The 22,435-nt window shown below is 39.0% G+C and overlaps 1 long non-coding RNA gene across 2 annotated transcripts in view; it reads left to right on the forward strand.

Moving 5' to 3' along the window:
- Window positions 1-397: 397 nt before the first annotated feature.
- The window catches only part of LOC136290227 (uncharacterized), a 128,612-nt gene continuing 106,574 nt past the window's right edge, over window positions 398-22,435 (forward strand). Inside the window, exon 1 of one of the 2 annotated variants that reach the window (XR_010721052.1) lies at window positions 398-452. This is a non-coding gene — a long non-coding RNA (uncharacterized lncRNA). Of the gene's footprint in view, window positions 453-958; window positions 1,033-22,435 lie in introns of those variants that run through there. The other variant, XR_010721053.1, reaches the window with a different exon arrangement.

Raw genomic sequence — 22,435 nt, forward strand, 5'->3', positions numbered from 1 at the left:
TTCCCATTCCCTTTGACATGGGTTTTAGAAGAATTTGGAGACTGCAGCTCTCAACTGCAAAAGGAGGCTTGCTTACAGAGCCAGTGGTCTCTTGATGGCCACCTTTGAGTGGACCATATATGTATATGTGTACAGATATGTATATAGTTTTCATGTTAGTTCTGATCCTGCGAATGACCCCTCTTGTGGGACAATCTTATTTATTGCCTTTCAAAGCTTGGCTAGAAACCATGGCGTAAGGTAACTCAGTGTTGTCAGATTTTAGTGTTTTCTTTTTCATGAGCCTTGCAGCAGAGAATGGGGGTCTGCCAGGTGCTAACAGGAGCCAGGTGGCAACTTCAGCTCTTAGCTTTTATACTCTGATGCAGTTAAGTACTTAATGGTCTTGGAGTTTTAGCATGGATTCATGTGCTTGTCTTCAGTAGTTGGAAGCTCAGTTCAGGCTATTCTTTGTAAGTTAAAAGAGTTAGTAATGTGATAGGAAAAGAAATACCAAGATTAGGGCCAGATGACCTTCAAGCTAATGCAACAGGGTGTGGAATTGTGATTGGAATTGTTATTTGTGGCCACAATTGTAAGGTATCAATTGGATTCTGAATTATTTTGACTATCTTGTTTGTGTCTTTAAATAATAATAAAATTTCTTATCAGCCTCTGGTCAGTAGGAGCAAAAATAAGAAATAAAAGCAACAATGAGGTTTTAAAGCTTCTGACTCACTTCCTGCTACCCTTTTAGGCTTCAGTGCACAGCAGAGCATGTTCCTCAGAGACAAATCACCTTTTTCTTCTTTTGTAGCTGTTTCAATTTGACAAGAGTTCTTCTGAGACTGTGTTTATGTGTGAAACGGCTGTAGTTCAGGAAGGGAGAGGAAATTTTTTGTTAATTTCTAAAGGCAGTGGACTCTGTGATCATTCACACATTTCTCAAGAGTGAGTTACACGGCTTTGTGGATGCCATGAAGGGTACAGGTTTCTCCTGGGGCAGACTGTTTTGATAGCATGCAGCTGTGGTCCTTGGGTAAAAAATTCTCAGTAAGTGCCATAGATATTACAGATGCCTTTGTTTCTCTGTTTTTCATTGAGAGAGATACTTCCAACAAGTTGTGTTCAGTGCAGAGCTGAGAGGTGGAGCAGAGAGCAACATCCCTGGGCAACATGCTAAAGAGGGACATCGATGTGCTGAGGACATGTTTCTCTCCATTGAGGGTATGACTGGAAGTCCAGGTCAATAATTTAAGAGCTCAAAGTTGGGTAGTGCGTGTATATCCTGCCATTCATCCTTTTGCAGGCATGTCCAGATTCATTTCAGGTTTGCTGTCTGTGCTGAACATTGCTGTTGGGTAGTGTGCTTAAAGGAGTGAGGGCATGGGAAGAGCAAGGGGTTTGTGAAGTCATGAAAGAGTCATTTTCACGTGACTGAAAGACCTTTTCTTCCCTTTTTCCTGTTCTTCCCTACAGTCTGTGGGCTGTTTTTATCTTGCATTTGTTTACCAGTGGTAATGGCCATTGGCATTTACATCGGAAAAAAGGGAACACCCGCATTTCATATGACACCAAGCAACAGCAGTTCAGGGTTTGGATTTTAATAATGTTGGTTAAAGTAGTGGCTGTGCATAGTTCTTTATAAGCTATTGTGAATATTTATTTTAAAAATATTTTTCTTCATTTTAGCTTCTTTGAGGTGGCTTTTATGTATTCTTCATGTATGACTGTACTGATGTCGAGCTTCTGCTTTTTGTTTCTAGAAGATGTAGTAGAGGGGTATTCTGTTTATTTGGAGAAAAGCAGTATATTCCTGACTAATAGGCTGAATTAAAGCAATAAAGAACAGTGTCAAAAAATTGCATAAAAGCAAAGTTTGTCAGTGTGAGACATAGTGTGGTGAGTGATTGTTGAATAGCCAGGCCAGAAGGAAGGTTTTCCTTGGGTCTGTTGGGTAAAGACTTACTTAAAAAAAAAAAAAATTCTATTTTAAAACAGGAAAATGAGGATTTTTTCACATTCAATGTAAATTACTTTCTCTTGTTAATCTTAACAGTGATCTATAGGAATATGGTGTTTTATGACAATTAATTTGGAGTTCAGTGGTTTTGTTTTTCCTTAAAACAATGTTTTCTCAATGTATAATATTTTCACTGCGTGCATTTTCTGTTAAAACAGAGTAGAATGGCACTTTCTTTGTTTTCTCTGTGTTTTTTTTATTTTTTATTGTGCATTCCAGATAGGTGCCCTCTTACTTCTTTCTGTTTACTTTGGCCTCTAGTTGCCATGAAATGGTGGATCAAGCTTAAAATGGTTTTAAGAGATCATTGCTTCATGTGAAGACTCTCCAGGGCTGCCAGAAATAACCAACAATTAATGCAAGTATTGTTCTAGTACTTGTTTGGAGTTGAGTCACACTGATGGTTGTAGCATGAATTTGTAGCACAGGGAAAACAAACACTGTGTGCTTGGCACGAGACAGCTTCAGGTTGGAAGAACCATAAGGGAGATGTAAGTGGGTGAAACCCAGGAGGAGGTAGTAAATAAAACAAGACTGGATGGTAATCAGTGTTTGGTATGAGAGAATTAATCTGAGGAGGTGTTGAAGCGCAGGAAAACAAAAACAAAGTCAAAAGTATTCTTGAGACCATATGTGAAGGTTGGTGCTTATTTGGTTTGAAATGTATTAGGAAACCAAGCAGAGATGAACCTGTGGTTTCAGCTGAAAATAAAGTACCTAGCATGTGGCTGAGGGAGGGCAGAGTAATGAACCTCTCATTTTATTGAGCTGCGTGAGTTGGATAAACAACTTGTAAATAAATTTGGAACAAGTATTATCCCATTTTAAGGAACAGTAGCTTTTAAAAGTGAAACTTATGATGTTCATTGTGTTCCTTGATTGCTTGGCTGAAGATGAATGGCTGGATTTTCCTCTCTGAGATCATAAAGCTGCATTATGTGTTATTCTGAAATTAGGGAAAAGACATAACCAACAGGTACAAAGCGTAGGAGTTTCATAGTCTGGGAATAACTGTGATAATGGAAGGACTCAGGAAAATGCTTTAACTTCTAGACAGTGTTTTACTGTTTCCTTACAGAGAGTAAGTATAGTCTCACTGTTACAACAGTAGAAACCATGAAAACCACCAAGACTGAGATAGAAAAACCTGTGATTAATTTTATTATCTTAATAGTCATGTGGCACAGAAAGTGCCAGGGATTTTTCCATTTCAAATGGATTGCTATTTTTCTTGCATACTTTCAAAGTAATAAAGCTGAAATGATTTGTAACAGAGCTCAGCTGAAGTAGATGGATCTATACCAGCAGAGGATTTGTTCCAGTTTCCTCTTCTGTATTCATTAGAACAATTGGGAAACTGTTATTTTCATGATGTAATGCACTGGTTGTTTTAAGAGCTAATTCCCAAACAACGTGCTAATTGGCCTGAAATAGTGTGGTGCATGTGTGCCCCCTTGGGATTTGAAGGTACAGATGATCCTATTTGTTAGTGAGAAATTAAACCTCTCATGAGTGTTTTAACTGTGCTTTTGTAAGGACTGAGGGAATAAGTGCATGATGGTTTGAAACACGGTGTTCAGAGCAATTGTTCTATATTACATGATTGCTGGGCAAATTAGACTTGCCATGGAAATTTCCTTGCAGGCTACTGTGCTGAAGTTTTTGGCTCACCCTCACAGGATTGCAAAGATGTGATAGAAGGTGTGACATATACCCTGGTCTAATTTTGCAGTAAGCTAGAAACCATTTTGCAACTTCTAATGGAAAAGCAAGACAGATACTTAGAGGGGTGCAGCATATAAACAGAGGCTTGAAACTTATGAATTGCATTACATTTCACATAATTTTTCTGTATGTTCTATTGCCAAGACGCTATGCTTTTATATTGACACTGCTTTACTACATTGTTGAATTGTGGAAGAGGAGTTGGAAGGAGTTTGACTTTACAGCTTTGTAAAGGAAGGTGAGCACTTCAGCAATTTTGAATTTAGATTGACAATTTTAACTGGATGTGCCTGAGCAGCTCATCAGGGACACAAAATTGATTAAGATCCTGCTACCTCCCCACTGCCCTCCTTCCCTCCCTCATTTAGGCTTCTGAATCAACTTGATTAACTGAACAACTCTGTTCCTAATTTTTCAGATTTGCTCAGGATGTCTCCAGAGTAGGGAAGATGATATTGTGCTGGATTTCATTTGATCCGTGTTGGTGATTTCATGACTGTGAGAAGAGGGACTGTGTTTTGTTTTCAAATTAAAGGTTATGTTTTTGTGTGGTGAGGTCCCAAACTCAACGAGCAATTTCTGCAGTGATTTCTGCAGTGTGCAAAAACCTACTGCGTGGTTGTGGGCCGAGATTAATGGTTGCATTCCTGCTGCTGAGACTCTTCTGCCTTGGGACTCATCTCTGGGCTGAGTCTACCATGAGAGACATAGAAGGTATAAAACTGGTAGGTAAGTAGATGTTTTACTGATGAATAATGATTCAATTACATAACTTAACTATAATATCTGCTAATGGGAGTGAAGTGCAGAGTGAAAGAGGCATTGTAGGCCAGTATATGTGAAATGTGAATTAATTCAGACAATGTAGAGAGCATTGGAGACTTCTGCGGTGTTTTTGTGAGTGTTATATGTGCCTCATTTTAATTGCTTGATGTTATTCTGCCAAGCTGCATGAAATGAAATAAAAGGAACTTACAGTGAAACAAACAGGAAATGAAATAATAAGTGGAGTAAGGTGTCTCTGGAGAGAGTGGAAAGGGATTTGCAGTAATATTTGAGAAGTTATTAGATGTGAGAGTCCCACCTGTGTGCTCCAGCAGCCTTGTTTTTCTTACACCCGTATAATACTACATAAACTACATCATGGAGAGAAGTGAAGGTGGGAAAGGCTGCATGCATGAGAAGCAGAGACATTTGGAGTGGGATCCAGAAGGAATGTTACATTTCTTCCCCTCTCTCTGCATCCCTCACCACAGGAAGTTTGGATTGGATGAGCCATAACCACAACAACTGAAGAAACAGTAGTTTGTCAATATTTGAGTCAATGAAGTGTGGTTTCCTACAGTGTTTTATTCACCTATTCACTGAAGGTGATGCCCATCATCCACCACTCCCCAGTTGCCCTTATAGTTCAGTACATCTCATTTTCCATTAGTTCAGTACCTGCTCACCATTACTTGCAGCCTTCTTGTGCATACCTGAAGTCATGGAGCAGCTCTGCCTCCTTGAAGTCTTTGGGCCCTGTGCTGTAGGTGATCTCATGCTAGGCTCAGAATTTACTAGAGAACTATCAGACTGCATGGTCTGTTTTTCAGCCACCTGACATTACTTTGGGAGGGAGGCTAGTTTTGGCTGACGGTATATTGTGGGCAAGATATTCTTTCTGTGCAATCACCACCAGCAATAAAGACTTTTCTGGTTCCATGTTCTGTACAGTGCAGGTGCTACTGTCATTGTTAAGATGTTTTCTCTAGTGCTGCTTCACCTCTAGCCTTACCATCAAAAATTGAAGCACTTGCATAGGCTACTCATCATTACATTTACTGTTACACTGCCTGACCCTGGTCAAATGGGAGAAATTTGTCCCTTCATAAGTGGAATTTTAGCATAACATGCATTGGCCAACCTTGGTCCTTCTCCAGTGTGTAGGCTTTGCAGTACTACAGTTTGGTCAAAGCAGTGTGTTCAGCATGCTACTGTTATTTCAAGTGTGCAGAAAGAACCGGTCTGCTGGTTACCAGGCTGGCATGTACTATTAGATTTTTAAATGCAATGTTTACATCTTAGTCAATGTGCCTTTTTTTTTCTTTTTTTCTGCACTTAATACAATGGAGTTAACACTTTTGCTGACTGTGGCTCCCACTGGAGCTGATTGAGCTGGTATTTCTGTTCTCTAAGCCTTCTGTTTGTGGCTTCCATAAAGTTGAAAGTAGTTTTTGGTGCTGATTCGTTTTTTTTTCTGGCCTAAAATTTCATCCTGATTTCATCTGTACCAGATAACCCTTCTTGGGTTGGTTTAATGTTTTCCAAAATTAAAAAGAAAGCATTCTCTGTGAAGTTTTCTTAATTTGAAATGGTCTGTGATGTTTCTGCTAGAGTAAACACCTTTTACTCTAGCAAAAATGTAGTCAGTTTTTTGAAGTGAGTTTGATGTGGGACTCGGGGCATCAAAATCGTTTGGCTTAATGAACTGGAAGATGGGAATACTCTTTTTCTGTCAGGCCTGTGAGCTCTCTCCTGGTAAGCTGTAGTAAACTCTTAAATATTAGTATTGAAATTTTCCACGCCGTCTGCCTTTTTATTTGATGCATCATCAAAATGTTTAGGGTTAGTTTAAAAAATGAATGCATGGGGAAAAGTGTATTGTTTTGTCACTTGCAAAAGCCCCTTCTGTCGTGGCATTGCAGGATAGGCTTGGCAGAAGTCATCATTTTTAGAGGAAACTGCTCTGCTGCTTTTATTTAATTCTTGCCAAGTTTAGAAGTCTCTGAAAAATATGTGTCAGTAATAAAATTCTGAAAGCTTACCTGTCATCTTTGCGCAATTAAGCTGCGGATGTCCTATCCTCACTGAACAAGCAAGAATGTTGCAGCTGAGGGTTATTGTGTGTTTGAACAGACCTCCCCAAGCAGTTCCTTCTTGCTGCAGGCTCAGGTTAAAACACATCCTGAAATGGAAAAGGAGCTTCTCTTTCCAAGGTACCTAGTGACCAGCAGGTTATTTAAATACAGATGAAATACATGCCAGGCTGTGTCAGGAGGTGGAAAGAGGGAAAGAAGGAAGGAAGCAGGAGGAATTTGTACATAGGCCCTGGTGATTCAGGGTGGGAAAGGGAGGGAAGTTGCCTTGGAAGATAGCATTTCTACCGGAAGATGCTGTGGCTCCTCAGCGATGTCTCTGAATCTCTTTTTTAGGTCCTCAAGCCTTATCCTTCCCTGGTTTCTATAAAGAGCTACAGGAGCATGAGGAAAGGATCCCTCTGAGAGTCTAAAGTCTGTCTTTAGAGCAGGGGCTGGATACCAGGTTTTGCATGTTGATTTCTGCTGGTCTGCATAACACAAAAACTGCCACCACATTTGCACTTTGAGTTCTGTCATGCAGAGATTAGTGTCTGTTGGCTCTGAGATTGAGACAGTATTTACAAGACTTTTTGTCTTGTAAAATGTTCATGTGTACCTTATTTGAGCTTTGATTTTATATATATTTACTCCATTCTTGCATTGTTTTGGGAAAACATGTTGTTATTAGTAGTTGTAAACCTGAGACATGATTTAAATAGGATGACAGTTATTCAAAATGGGAATTGTCTTGAGGTTTTTTTCTTATGTCTTCAAATATTAATTTTTTGATTAATATTTTATGTGATTGAATTTGTAGCATGAGTTTTACCAGCTCCATACAGGAGGCAGCAAATAAAAATTGTGTGATCTAACAGCTCAACAGCTCTAACAACAGCTTTAAATTCTGCCTGCACTGCTGTGTTAGACATTAGTTTCACAGACTGTCCTCATGGATCCTGCCCACCTGCTAAGCCTCACTGCTTTATCCATGGCTGCATCATTTCTAACCATGTCTGGTAAAGCCTTGAGGCTTTACTGGGGCTCCTGTCAGGAGCAATATGTATACCTAATAAGTCACAGTCCTGGGGGGGCTTGCCATCTGAATGGAGAAAGACACAGCAGGTAAGTGACACACTCTAGCAGAGGAAAAAGAAGAGGTGAGATGGGACAGTATGGTCAGATGTGGTTTGGTTTGGTGTTGAAGTTGGTGGGTGGTGCTACTCCATCACCATGTTCAGTCTCTTCTGACACTGTCAGGTGCAACATTAAGTCCTGTGCAGGTGAAGCTTCTCCTCAGAAACAGCTTGGCTTCATCCTCACATCAGTCAAGCAATCCCCTATGGTTCCTTTTACTGAAGAGATGCTCTAAAACCCTTTAGCAGTCAAATATATATAGCAGACAAATATAACAGCAGTCAAATATTTGAGTTAAAAGTAATTTGTTCCCATCTTAACAAATGGCCATGCATTCCTTGTTGTCCTCTGGTTTGAAGGATGGTTTTGAGTTTTTCATTTTGGCTTAGACAAATCACAGCGTTTTTACCTGAAAAGTTATGGCTTTTACCTTATGAGCATGCTTATAGTAGAGCTGTTGCTGCAAGTGTGCCTCTGTAGACACACCTGATGTATCTTTGAGCTTCCTTGTTGACAGACTGTTAGCAACACGGTTGCCACAATATAAAGGTCAGCATCACGTGACCAGATTCAATCTGAGTATTCTAGTTTTTTGGGATTTTTTTAATAGAACCTAGATTTCTGGAGATTGAAGACATGTCTGCTGCAGAAGACTTGTGGTCTCCTTTAGAATTCTTTAGATTCAACTCAAGCCTCTGGCCAGTGTCAGGGCTCTTCTCCATAACAGGTCTGAAAGCAACATCAGTTCTCTTGGCTGCACTTTCCTGGTTTCAGGATGGAAACACTGTGATAGTTAGGAATCATCCTGCACCCACAGATTTCCAGGGACTGCATCTTGCACTGCTAAATCTTGTTCTGTGTTCATTGACTTGCTTTTCTTCCCTTCTGATGTTCAACTCTGTCCTGAAAGACCACTTGGAAGGAACTTCCTTAATAAGCTTTCTGCCTGGTAATTTCTCCTTGCTCTTGTTTATCTTTTAAGTAGCTTGTCTGATTTGTACATCTTATACTTTTGCTGACTTTTCCTACTTTTTCCAGTTTAGCCTATGTAGTACTTTGCCAAATGATTTATTAAAATCCAAACAAATTACACTCACATTTTTTGTGAGATTAAAATAGAAAGGAGATATTTTAGACTCTTATGCCATGATCAGTCTTCTGTAATGTATTTGATCTGATTTTGTTTTCCATTCTCTTGTCAAGATCTGTGTGCTATCTGTAGATGACTGATGTGTCTGTGCTACCAAAATGACTTTTTTCCCTCTTTCCTTCCAAGTATAGGCACCATATTTGGCTTTCTTCAGTCATGTGGTACTCCCTCATTTGATGGATTTATTTAATATCTGTGCTATCAGACTTAAAATTTTATGTACCAGTTCTTTCAGTGTTCTGTGATTAAGATTGTTCTGCCCCCTAGACTTGACAGCAATAAGCTCTTCGAATTTTGCTTCTATCTCAGTAATTTCTATCCCTGAGAACTCATTATTAGCTGTCATGTGTGCTCCACTGTTCAGCATCAGTTTGGGTTTTTTTGAAAATGAGTGGCAATAGTAATTTCTTTTGGGAGGTATGTGTACATTTAACAAGTCTGCCCTACTCCAGGTGAAGAACTTAGATTCTTTCATGTGCTTACTGTGGTAATTTCTTTGCTGTTGTGGGTTTTTGTTTTATTGGTGATTTCTTAAAAATTTGTTTCTTTTTGTATTTAAAATGTGTCTGAAGGACAGTCTCATTCTCTATATTCTCTTAGCAGCCTGGTTCATCTTCAGCAACGCTGCTGTTACCTGTTATCTGTCTCGTGAACTCTGAGGACACAAGTGCTTGTGAGTTTTTGGACAGCAGAACACATTCAGCAGTTACCCTTTTCATTGTGTAAGATCTCTTTTTACTGTCTTTTCTTGAAGTTATCTTGTGCTGGACCCTTCTCTTACCAGACTTTCTTCCCTTGGGGTAAAAGCTGGTATAATAGCTGTGTTACTGCTTCCATCACGAAATTCAGCATCACTGCACACACCTTGAAGGGTCTCTTCTTTTTTTAGTGACTTTGTGGAAGTAAAGAAAGTGATTGTGGGAGAGCAGAAGGAAGATGTAGGTTGTCTTTCAAATAGTAAAGAGAAGACAATAAAAGCATGTATGTCTGTAAAAAGTACTGTGGACTGTAGGTAGAGCATATAATTAATCTGAAGCTAGATACTTTTTAGTATTGGGTCTTTTGTCCCCTACTGAGGAGGAGGCTCAGTATTTCTGAAGTATTCTGGAGTAATTCCATTGCCAGCGGCACAGATCATAAAATAAACCCCAGAGTTTTACCGTGGGTTTTTTGGGCAGAATTTAAATTGATCTATCTTTCTGGTTTCTTTTAGAAGTCTAGCAATTAGGAGCTTTGCAGACTTTCAGTGTCAGCTTTTTCTTTCTGAAGATAGTTCACACAACAAAGAGAGACCCTGTCTTGGAGTGGGTACAGAAGCAGCATGGGTTTTGAAAAATTTTAGCTGGCTCTAATTGCTCCATGCCAAGGATGTAACTATACAGTGAGTTTTGAATCAATCTAAACTGCACGAATTTAATTGTGTGAACAATTCATGGACTGTTTGTTGTCTTCTGAAAAAAATTGAAACTGCAAAGCAACAGGGAGGTATTTTTAGTTTTCATCTAGTGCTTCTGTGGAAGCACAGAAATTAAATACAGGCACCTTGCTTAAAAGGTCAAAGATAAAATTGTATGTGGTGTGCTGCTATTGCTAGCTTTACTCAAAGATCCATGTCTGCTGCCATGTGTAAGATGCACTCACTGTGAACCATCCACCTGACAAACTCTAGCATTCTGGAAGCTGAAGCAGTTTGTAACCTGAGGAGATGTCCACATCTTTTGCCCTGGTGCAGGGATACAGCTGAGTTCCAGCTGTCAGTGTATGATCAGACAACAGAAGATTATAAGCAGAGCTGGCCTTGTGAAGAATCTGCTCAGTTCTGTCAGGGTTTGGTAGCAGGAGTACTGTGAGATTCAGACTGAGTTAAGCTCTTCTGGAGTCATCTCAGTAGTACTGCTGCTTCTGGGCATTGCCTGATCATGTGGGTTCCGATAGGGCCAGGCTGGTTTCACAAAGGGCTGCTTGGTTATGGAGGGTATTTATTAAGTTGGAGCACTAGACTTGAAATTAATCCAGATTTTCATGCTATGCTAATGCCAAGTTAGTCAGTCCTCCTAGAACTGGAGTGCTAAAGTGCAGATCCACTGGTGTCTCTGTAGGCATCAGAACCAACCTGTTAGTACTCAATGAGGGCAGGAGACCCTGTGAACCTGAGCTGACTCCATGTGCCTTGTGGTTTTTCTCAGGAAGCCACAGTGTTTTTCTATAAAGGTTTGGTATGCTGGAACCATAATCTCAGTTTTTAAAAAAATTGATTCCCAAGGTAACCAGCTGGGGAAAGCAGCATTCCCAGGGCAAACTGCAGACACTGTAACACAGTGGTAGGTTGGATTAGCTGGAACTACATCTGCAGCAGGTGGCTCTTTCACCTTACCAAGGCTGGTATATGTGTTTGTGATGGCATTTTTTTAAGATGACATTCAGTATGTTCTGGTAGGGGGGAGCCTATAGCCAGAGCTTTAAGCTACATGTTTTTTAGCTATCTGTTTACTTAGTATTTGGGAAAGGAATAACTGTTTTATTATGTGTTTCTTTATCATTATGATATTATAAAAAATTCTAGGTAGGCTTCAAGCATTCTGCTGCTTGCTTACTGGGAGCCAGCAGGACTAAATAAGATTTTGCCTTTTTTTTCCACCATAGATGTAATCCTGGATGTCATTCTATATTGAGAATCATCACAGAAAGCAAATTTAACTATCCCTCTGCTGCTGCAGGTCCTTCATGCCCATTTGACAGTGTCCTTGATGCCTGACTTTTTGTTCCTCACCAGATTTGTGTCTTCTATTGTTCTGCTCTACAACTGGAGATTTTTGTAGGGTTTTGGGAAGTTTTAAGTCTGTGCTGGATTTGAGCATGAAAAATAAATGATTGTGGATGCAGAAAAAATGCAATTACTTGTTTTCAATTTGAGTATCAAAACAGTTTCAGCATGTATGCACACTGGAGTCATACCATACCCTGTCAGGCATGAGTTGACATCCTCCCTAAGTTTTTAAATTTGTTTTTTTTTTATGTCCATACTACCTCAGTTTTAAGTGGACTAAATTTTAGCCACTCTTCTCAGCCAAAACTATAAAAATCAATTAGGTGCCCCTCTAGATGATTAGGTCAGACATGTTAGAGAAACATGATGAGAAATTGTCACTGTGAGTGCTGTAGCACTCATCATCTTTGTGCGTTCATTGATGGAAATGGATGTCCAGGAAAAACAATACCTGTAAGAGCTCTTGTTTGAAAGTATTACCTTTACAGGTGTCTGTAACTGTCCCTTGCCGTGAAGAGAGATTTGAAGTAACTGCCATTCTTCCATTTTCAGACACTGAAACTGTGGAAGACAATTAGATTTTATAGTTGGTTTATTTTTTTTTTTCTCCTGTTAGTGGGAGGAAATAGTGGAGTGGTTTTGTAAACACAGTGAATGCTCAGTTTTTGGAGTGGAACTGGATTTGATAAAAAACCTTATCAGAAATCCTGCAGTTTAACTCTGCAGGATTCAATAGAACTATGAGGTTGATTATGTAAAAGGTATTTGAAAGGCTGGAGTGGATGAACAGCAATGTTTGCTGTCTTTCATTAAAGAAGGATCAACGGCAGGATGCAGAACTTAGTGTTTTGCAATTCAGAAGTTTCAGGCAATGGTAATAAATTAAAAGATCAAATTACAGCACTGCTTTGATTTAAAAAACAAAACAAAAAAACCCACCCAAAAGATATGGAAAAGTGGTACTATTGGATATAATAATTTCTTTTGCCTGAAAAATATCACTTTGATAAATAAACAGTATCATTTATGAAAGAGAAGTTGCTGAGCTGTATTTATATTAGTGTGAAAATTTAATTTCTCTTCCAGTTTGTTTACTGGAGGCCATCACAGTTAGTACAAGCAGCTATGTGTGTATGATAATGACTAATAGGGTGGCTGTTGATGGTATTGAATGATTTAAAGCTGTTAGTTTAAATGCTTTAGGTTTATTATTAAAAATGAGGAATTAGATTCTTAAATAGATAACATACATAACCTCAAGAAAATGAAAAATAACATATTGGAGTCTTATGGAAACTTAAAGTGTTTGCCAACAAGTTTTTTTAAATCAGATTAGCTCTTAGTTGAAGTCTCTGCTCTATAATGTTTGGATTGCCAGAGACCATGGGGAATATCTCTTTCTGTTGTAATTAAATTGAACAGAGTCATGTTTATGTTACATCTTTGAAAGCCCCTCTTTGAAGGCATGTAAGAGAGCCCCCTTTAGCAAAGGAAATGCTGTAGGCAAATACAGTGGATATTGATATGCTGTTTAATGAAGAAATCTTAGAGACCAAAGTTTGACAACAGCAGAAGTGAAATGAGAAACACTTGGGCTAGTGCACTAACCTAAAACCCACATAATTGATCACGATATGAGCACAATAAAATAAAGGTTAAAATCACAGAATCTCATAAAGCCACGTCTCTGAAGTGGCTGGAGCAGAGTGGATAATTATTCACAGGCCTGTGATCTCTTCAGCACAAACAATTCTGTGCTGCTATGGAGGTCAGCACTGCTTAGCCTTTTGCAGTGCTACCGCTGTAAACGCAGTTGAGCAATTGTGGTTATATTGTGAAGATGAGTGGGTTTTAAGTTCAGTGAACTTTCTCCTTCATCCTTAAGAGCTAAAATGAAATGGTTTTCTATGTGGTCCTGTTTCAAGAGAGGTAATTAGCTTCTGCTGTTCCTTAACATCCTCAGAGCTTTATGTTATATCACAAGTGTTGTTTTCCTGTCTTGCCCTACTCTAATCTAGAATTCCTTATGGGTGACATCATAGTGTTTGATTTCTGGCTGAGATTTCAGACTTTTATGTACTCTATCTCTTTCCAAGACCTTCTAGGTGTTTGGCATTGCACTGGGTGTCCATGCAGAGTTTTGAGGGTGGTGAGCTGCAGTGGTGGTCTCTGAGAAGGGCCTGTAGGCTGCCCCAAGCTGGATGTGGCCAGCTCCACTGGACTCACCGCAGGACACAGTAGAGCACATCAGCCACAATTGTGGCTCCTCTGTAAAAACCTGTTTAAAAAAGAGACAAAAAATGCTGGACAGGAAAAGGAGGAGGAAAAGTGTTGCAAACAGTCGAGGAAAACAGAGGTCAGAGAAGAAGGAGGAAGAGGGATAAAAAGATGCTTCCTGGTGCCTTAGCAGATACTGTAGCCTGAGGAGGAGCCCACATTGCAGACAAATCTTTTCCTTAAGAACAGTGGCCTTTGGGAAGAGGCTGGCTGGAGCAAGGGAGAAGAGCGAAGAGAGAAGGGGTGGTAGAGAGGAACCCTTGTGTACTGACTGCAATGCTCCTGTTTCCCCTGTGCTTCTCAGGGACTAGAGGGTGAAGTGTGAGGAGTGAAACAGAATCAGGAAGGGAAAGGAGGAAGGATGTTTCTTTAATGTTTGTCAGTGTTTGTCTTGACAATAAATTGCGGGAGTTTTCATCTGTCAAATCCATCTTGCCTCTGAGGTAATTGGTAAGCAATATCTCTGCTGTTATCTGCACCCACAAGCTTTGTCATCGTGTTTTCTAGCCCTTTCCTGTTGAAGAGGAGTGAGCAAACAGCTAGGTGGGCATTTGGCTCTTTGCTGAGGTTTCTCCAGCAGTTTATGCTTGTGGTGGGTCGAGAGGTACATGCTGGTCTACCTTCTAATGGCAAGAAACTTTAATTGTGTACTATATCACTCTTTTGCTCTTAGGCACAAGTATTCTGTGAAAAGCAATAGGAGCAGAGAACTAGTTGATTCTTTATAATTTTCCCTATGAAATAGACTTGTAGAATTTTTAATTTCAATACATTTTATTTTATCTAGAATTTTGATTGTCTTTGTCTCTTATCTTCCCTTCTTACTGGGTAGTGAGTCCAGTGGCCAGGGAGGGAAGGGCTGTGGGGTGAAAAAAATTAATTCTGCGGTAAAATCGCTCTGACTTCAGTGAGCTTATGGAGGCATTAACCCTGCAAGAGTCTCTTAGCATGGTTGGATTTTTGATTTTAACAAGTATTTATCTTGAATTCTGTATCAAGCCAGGAGAGACATTAGGGGAGTTTGCAACATGAAACAGATGGCTGATTCTTTGGAGGAAGCTAGTCTGAGAATTGAAACTCAGTCTAATTAAGCAGTTGACAGGTTGAGTCTCTCATCTTTTCTGAGCAGTCTGCAGCAAAATTAAAAATGTGAATTCTGGAAATAGTTAGTTAAAAGCATCATAGTGGCCATGCAAGTTTCTTCATTGAACTGAATGGGATTTCTCCAGTGGTCTATCACCTGTGCTGAAGTGTTTCCTGGGTTTGCATTTTTCACCTGTGAATCTAGACCAAGGTTCTTCAAGCTCAGGGAGTCTAATTTTTGTTGACTTTGTGATATTGAAAGCCTTAAAGCTACAGTACTGAGAAATACTTCATCCCCACAAACTTCCACAGCTTGAGTCTGTTTTTAATTACTCAGCTGCTGAGGTTCTACCCTTAATTCCCTCCCTGCCTTTGGGTCCTGGATGTGCAGGTTTTTCAAAGGCATCTTTATTTTCAGCAGGACTTTCAGAGGCACCAGGACACGTGAGTTATCTAGCTACTAGGTATTTCAAAAGAGGATAGTTTCAAGTACTAGAAGTGCCTATAATGCCCACCAGGTTCCTCTGTATGTTCTGAGCTCAGTGAAAAGTTTGAAATTAGATAAAACCTATGTAATTTTAAGTGTTTTGTGGAGACCTGATTCTGAAACAAATTTGAAAATGTTTTTTGAGGCAGAATAAGTGTTGCTACACTTTTGGGCAAGGGTAGGAAGTTTGCTCATAGCAGGAAGTAGTTACAGTATAGAAGGAGGATGAAAAGAATATGAACATGTGTTTTTTGTTCTTCTTTGCCTTTGAAAAGCCCAGGTATATCCATTAAAATACACCAGGTTTTATCTTCTACATTTTGAAATTTATGAATTTAAATTGATGGCACTTGAACCTTTTGCTCCTACTTTCAGTCCTAGAAATACCTGTTGGAAGGACCATGTTCTTGCATCTCTTTCTCCTTCATGTTTCGCAAAACAGAATAACAGTAGCACTTAACATTTTCTGTCTACATGAGGGAACTTCAGCATTTTTCCCTCTCCTATTATGGATGATTGTCATGGGTAAAGTGGAGGTTGAGGTTTGCTGAATTATAAAATGCAGCTGTTTGATCTTCTGTGTAGTGGATCAAAAAGAGCCATTTCTCATCATATTGTGCTTTTCTCGACACATTTTGGTGCAGCTGAAATGTGCTATTACTATGAGAAGTATGGAGAAAGCCATATGTTTTCTGTCCTCTGGCAGTATGTGTAAAATAAAAATGAAGCATTAAAATTAGGATGTGGTGATATATATTCAAATCTCTGTAAAGGTTTTGTTTTGAATAGGTGCATTTCAAATTGTCTCTAAGAACATAAAGACTTTTTAAAATGTGGTTTCTATTTATCTGTGCTCACTTCTTTTATTAAAGGTTGTTGGTTAACATTTTAATTCACAGTTTGTTGATGTAACACTTTAAAATGTTCTGCAGCGCTTTCCAAAGTTTAACAAAACAGAATTTAAGACATTGCTAAAGGACTGGTATCTGTCTCTAGAGCAATGAGGCGAGAATTACTGCAAAGACATGCCTTGTCAAAGTACTCAGCCTTCTTGGTGAAGTGGTTATATATCTGATAGAGTTCTGATACATTTCTTCATCTCATTTTTGTTTTTGTAAATGTCTGTATCTTGGTGCTTCGTTCTTCTAAATGTGAGATGTAGGAAGTGGAACAGATGTTTGTATAACTACTTATTGAGCTCATGGAAGAAATGCGTAAAGTAGTATTTTCATTGTTATAATGAAACTATAATTACATTTGCTTGTAAGGTTTGAATCGGGTTCTTAACAGGAGCATGTTAAACAGGAAAAAATATTAAATGGCATAAAAATCATGTGACATTCGAATAATGAAAAATGTATCACTTAACAGTGTTTGCATTATTCAGAGTTATACACATACAAGTGTCTGCTCTAATCCCTTGCCAGTATGTTGTCTTGGTAACCAGCTACCTGCACACCTGCTCAGCTTCTGCAAGTGAGGGAAAATGGATGGTTATTGGCCACAAATATATTGAAATGGAATATAAAAATCCAGCAGAATGTTAATATTTAATAAGACTGTGCCTTCAAACTTCAGTGTTCTAGCTAGTCTCTAGCAGCAAGTTTTACACCTGAACAAAAAGAGATTTGACATCATTTGTGTTCCTTCTGTAAAGCAGGGAGAAGTCAAATTCAAATTTGTACCCAAAGATCCAATAACACAAAGAAGAATATCAGCAGTATGTATATTAAAAAGAGTGTTATTCTAGTGAGAGTCTATTGTTTGTTGAGTAACTGCTTTGGAGTACTTAATAACTGTTGATGAAATAATCGCTTTTCAAAACATTTCCTCTTTGCCACTGAACCGTTTCATACAGGTACATGGACCTGAGAATGCGAAATGGGTGGCAGGGGATTGGGGGGAGGAGGGCAGGTAGATAAAACACTGTTAGGATTGTACCTGAAAATACCCTCTGCTTTGGCTGAATTTCATTGGCAGAGTTTTACCTTGACTTGAAATAATTTCTCCTGTTTGCTTTATAATTACAACCTTCTACTGAACACTAGGAATTTACCACTGGAATTTTAAGAGCTGGTAAAGAAGGCATAAAGGCTCATACAGACATTTTTATTTTTCAACTCCAACTTCATGAATACCTCCTAGAAAAATGGGATTTTTGACTAACTAGTATTTCATAACTATACCTGGAAAAATCTAAAGAAAGCAAAAAGTGAGTAAAATATGTAAAAAACCTTAAGAATAGGTCCCAAAATAGAGGTGCATAGAGGTGCCTGGTGCAGAATTGGAGCCAGAAATAAGCCAGAACAAGTATGGGATAGGTGTGTGTATGATGTATGAGGCTGTGTGCACATGATGGTGTCCCACTAAGAAATGTTTTCCCAATGCACGGACAGAGTGAGCTTGCACTTGCCTACTGCTTTAGTTGTAATCCTTTGCTGAGAGATATCTCTCTACACAGGCGTGTGTATAGTCAGAGATGACAAAGAAAAAATTCTAATCCTGAAAAGGACAACTACTTGATGTTAACCAGATGCATATTTAGCAGATTGTCTCCTGGGTAGGATAATGCTTGTCACTCCAGCATTTATTGTCGAGAATATTCGAAGCATCCATTCGTATGGTGTTACACAGTCCTGAATTACAAAATGGGACTACATTGCTTAGAGGGATTTCTCCTTGTAGTATAAAAATTGGATGTGTTTTGCTTTATTTTTTTTCAGTTGTATTCTAAAGTGTCAAGGATTAGAAAATTCGAAGTTATATGGAGTTAGAAGTCCAGCTTTTTAAAAAAATGCATCCTGAACCTGTATTCATGTTAAGGTGAAAGTGGGTTTGTTCTAAAAATTACCTGGTGCTCTTTTAAAAATGCCCTTTATTATAATGCAGGGTCTTACATACATTTGTGGTACAAAGAGTTGAACTGTCTGATCTGGTAAGGTAGAGTTAAAAAAAAAAAAGGTAGAAAGTCTTTATTCTAAATAATATCTAAAGTATCTTGCATTTGAAAGCTGGTTTTAATGTTTTTGTTTCTGCTCTGTTTCAGTAGCCTTGACAGCGTGCTAGGTTCTGCCCACACAGAGGAAGGCTGTTTCATTGTCCTAATGTATAGATCCCATTGCACAACACACATGGCAAAAACAAATGAATCACCACAGCAAGAGTTTCAAACTTTAGCTATATTTATTCCTGTGCTTACTCAGAAGTTGATCTAAGATGAACTGGGCCTCTTTTTAGAATCATGTGTATGGATATGTATATAATTTACATACATACAATATAAAAATTGAGCCCTCTACATTTCTCATTACCTACTCTTATTATTAACTATTAGGTTAACTGTTAGTGAAAGTCTCTAAGGGTAAATTTGATGCAATTATACTGGCAGTTCTGAAGGCTGGAGGTCATAATAGTTTCATATTAATTATGATTTGCTTTTGTTTTGTAATTCTCTGATATTGTAGGAATATACTTTGCCATGCTTTTGACATCAGCACGATGAGCTTGGACAAGTGAAAGGACAATTGTGATTGTGTTTTACTTTATAGGTCGTGTAACAAGCCCAAAGGTTTTGCTAATTCAGATTTATACCTCAGGATGAAAGTGGTTTTATTTTCACAGCAATGTGAACTTAATAATTTGACAGCATTTTGCAGTATAAATTCAGATTATGTAGTTAGGAAGTATGAAAAAGGATTGCCCTCGCTGTTAGACTGGTTATTCCCTTTCAGCTGTGTGGGAAGGGTGTGTGCAACACTGAGTCTAGTTAAAATTACATGCTTGCCTATGCTGCTCCCCTCTGCTCAGGCCTGGTGAGACACAGCAGGAGGGTTGTGTCTAGTGCTGTCTATCTCACTCCAAGAGAGTGGAGTGTGTCCAGCAAAGCATCATGGAGAGGATCTAAGGTCTTGGAGCATCTGATATATGAGGCTGAGAGAGCTGGGAGCATTCAGACTGGAGAAGGGAAGCTCAGGGGGATCTTATTCATGTGTGTAATGAATGGCCTGATGGGGAGGTGAGTAAAGAAGATGAAGCCAGGCTCTTCTCAGTGTGCCCAGTGACAGGATGGGAGGCAATGGGCACTCATTGAAATAAGGAAAAATCTGTTTGAATACAGTAAAGATTTATTCTTTTTAGGGTGGCTGAGCACTGGACTAGGCTGCCCAGAGGGTTTGTGACATCTCCATCTCTGGAGATACTCAAAACCTGATTGGATGCAGCACTGAGCAACCTACTGTAGTTGGCCCTCCTTTGAATAGAGGGTTGGACCAGATAACTTCCAGAGTTCCCTTCTAACATGGATGCTTTTGTTAAATTAATCAGAAAGAAATTGCTAATTGTCTATCAGTTCTGTTTACTCTTTCATCCTGACTGATGGTGGACCCTGTTAATGTTACACTGGTGTCCAGAAGTTATGTTTAAAGGCAGGCATATGCATCAAACTAATGCTTTTTTCCGACATGCTGTGGATGGTGCACTTAAACTCTACGGTTCTTTCATTCCTAAAAGCTGAGTAAATGCTTGCTTCATTGAGAGCTTCAGAAATCAGTCTGTCCAGCACACTGAAGCGCTCCTCAGGCACAGGGCTGTGTGCAGAAAGTGACTTTGGGCACAGGTGTTTGTCTAACCTTGGGAAATTCTAGTTATTATCACCAGAGGACACGATAAATACTCATCCAACAGCACTCTGCCTATTACTGGGTGAAGTAGGCAAGGAAGGGCTTCAGAGACTGCCAGCCCCCTATGAGCACAAAGGTTTTTTTCCTACATTCCATTAAACTATTTCTGCCTGTATTTGTAAATAAAATATGAAAGCTTTTAGAAATGTTTATTGATGATAAACTGCAAATGCCAAGAGTCAGATCAGAAGGTAAACAGTTAAATAAAAAGGGTAATATTTAAGGTCTATATTTCAGAACCCGCCACTGCTAATGTTTCATCTTGAGCCTGTAATCAACAGCAGCTGTGAGGGAGAGGGAATATGAACATTATTATTTTAGTGTAAAAATCTAGATCTGAATAAACCCCTTCTTGCAGATGCGTTTCTGGGCACCAACAGAAAATCTCATTGTGGAGACTTAATACCATTTTAATATGCAGGGTTGTCATTGACAGTGCACTGTGGAAAGGAGTGATTTGCTTTAGTAGGAGCAAAATGCCTTTCAAGCTAAAAACAACAAAAAAACCCCCAATCAACAAAATAAAAGCCAAAACAGAAGTCATGGGTCTGAAATGCTGCTCAGGACAGAAAGTAAGGTTTTTTCCTAAGGTGGATGTTAGGTGCGCATCTTCAAGAGAAATGTGTATTTTCACAGTGGTGAAAGAGCTGTGAAGAGCAGTAGTGCTCTTTGAAGTTCCTGTGTTCATGTAGAAATGTCTGGCAGCTCCAGGTGGGCATCTTTGGCAAATTAAAATTAATTTGCTTCCCACAGCTCATTGCATCATTGGGTATTCCTGTGCAGCTTTGTTCAGATTTTAGAGCACATTGTGATTACTTGAGCATTTTGATGGATCTCTTTCTGGACTTTTGAACATATGAACCTCTAGAAGTATCTTAAGATGTACTTTGCTCCAGAAGAGAACTTCTGAAGTGATGCATAATGGGGGAAAGGGTATGGGTATTATTTTGGCCTCTTATTAGATCTTTGGTCTTCAGCTGTTTTTTAGACATGAGGAGGTCCTAGTGATTATTCATGCGTTCTTTATGTGCTGTATAGGGACAGGTTTATCTTTAAAGCTGTTGTAAACCATGCTGTAACACAGAGCCTTTCTGCTGAAACACTTAAGTCTAAACTTCTTTCCTTAAATACATTTTAATCCATGTTATAATACTTGTATTAATCAAAACTCCAAAGATGAAATTTGGTGGCTGTGTGTGGAAAATTGAGGTATGGGAAGGAGTGGAGCGGTCTGTATATGCTGTAATTTTGGTCAGTGGTTGCAGACAGTGATGCAGGTGCGAAGGTCAGGTTCAACAGAACTGCCTCCATACCAATTTTCTATTGGAGTAATTGATGTAAGGGAAGTAAGATTAGCCTTCAACTTTCGTGTGATGTGGGCAGCATATTTAAGCACATATTTATGTTTTGTCCTGTTACCAAGATATGTGATAACCACCAAATTAGAGCAATTTTCCATGATGGCTGTATATCAGCTGATTGCTACACTGGGCTGGGTACTGGAGAGGTACATCCCATTAGCTGTGCAGCTGTCCTCTGCTCCCTTCTGTCTGAATGCTCCTCTGGTGTTGGGATCTGCCACCCCACATCTGACAGTCAAGGGTGAGACTAGTTTGGATGTTATTCTTCTCCTAATCTTATGGATGAATTAGATGTGCTGGCCTTCTCTATTTCCAGTTACTTAAATTTGACATTACTGCCTGAAGAATGTTTATTTTCTTTGAAGGGAAATGCTTTAGGAATTTTTTTTTTTTTTTTTTTTTTTTTTAATTCAAAGATGAGGACATGAGTGAAAATAGCGCTGCTGTTATTTTACTGCTGATTGTACTGATATAATTTCTATCTTTTCTTTGGTCATCACTGTGTTAAATTTGTTAGGATTAAAAATTAAATGCTACAATCTGTAAAGAAAAACAGACAGTTATGAGTTTGTGTGACTCCATGAGCAAAGTCTGAATGAAATACTGAAAGTGGAAAAGTTTTTTTACTGCTGATTTTAGAAGGTCTTTGGTTTGATTTTGAGTCCAAGCTGGACTTTGATTTTAATGCTGTATCTTGTAACCACACAGCACAGGTGAAGCCTTTATGAGTTGGTCTACTTATTTTACTGTAGTTATGTTCTTCTCTGCACTGCTTTTCTCTCCATGACTGCTTGGAAAGTGGTTGATATGAATCACTGGTTGTGCAATGGAAGCAAAAATGGTACGTTCAAATGAAATTTAAATATTTCAAAAAGGCCATAATTTTTGGAAGCTCTGCACCTTTAAGTCACTTGGATATACTCAGTTATA

Source organism: Chamaea fasciata, unplaced genomic scaffold (genome assembly GCF_029207755.1).
Source record: "Chamaea fasciata isolate MVZ Bird 193981 ecotype frontalis unplaced genomic scaffold, bChaFas1.0.hap1 SCAF_5, whole genome shotgun sequence".
In the NCBI taxonomy this organism is placed as follows: Eukaryota; Metazoa; Chordata; class Aves; order Passeriformes; family Sylviidae; genus Chamaea; species Chamaea fasciata.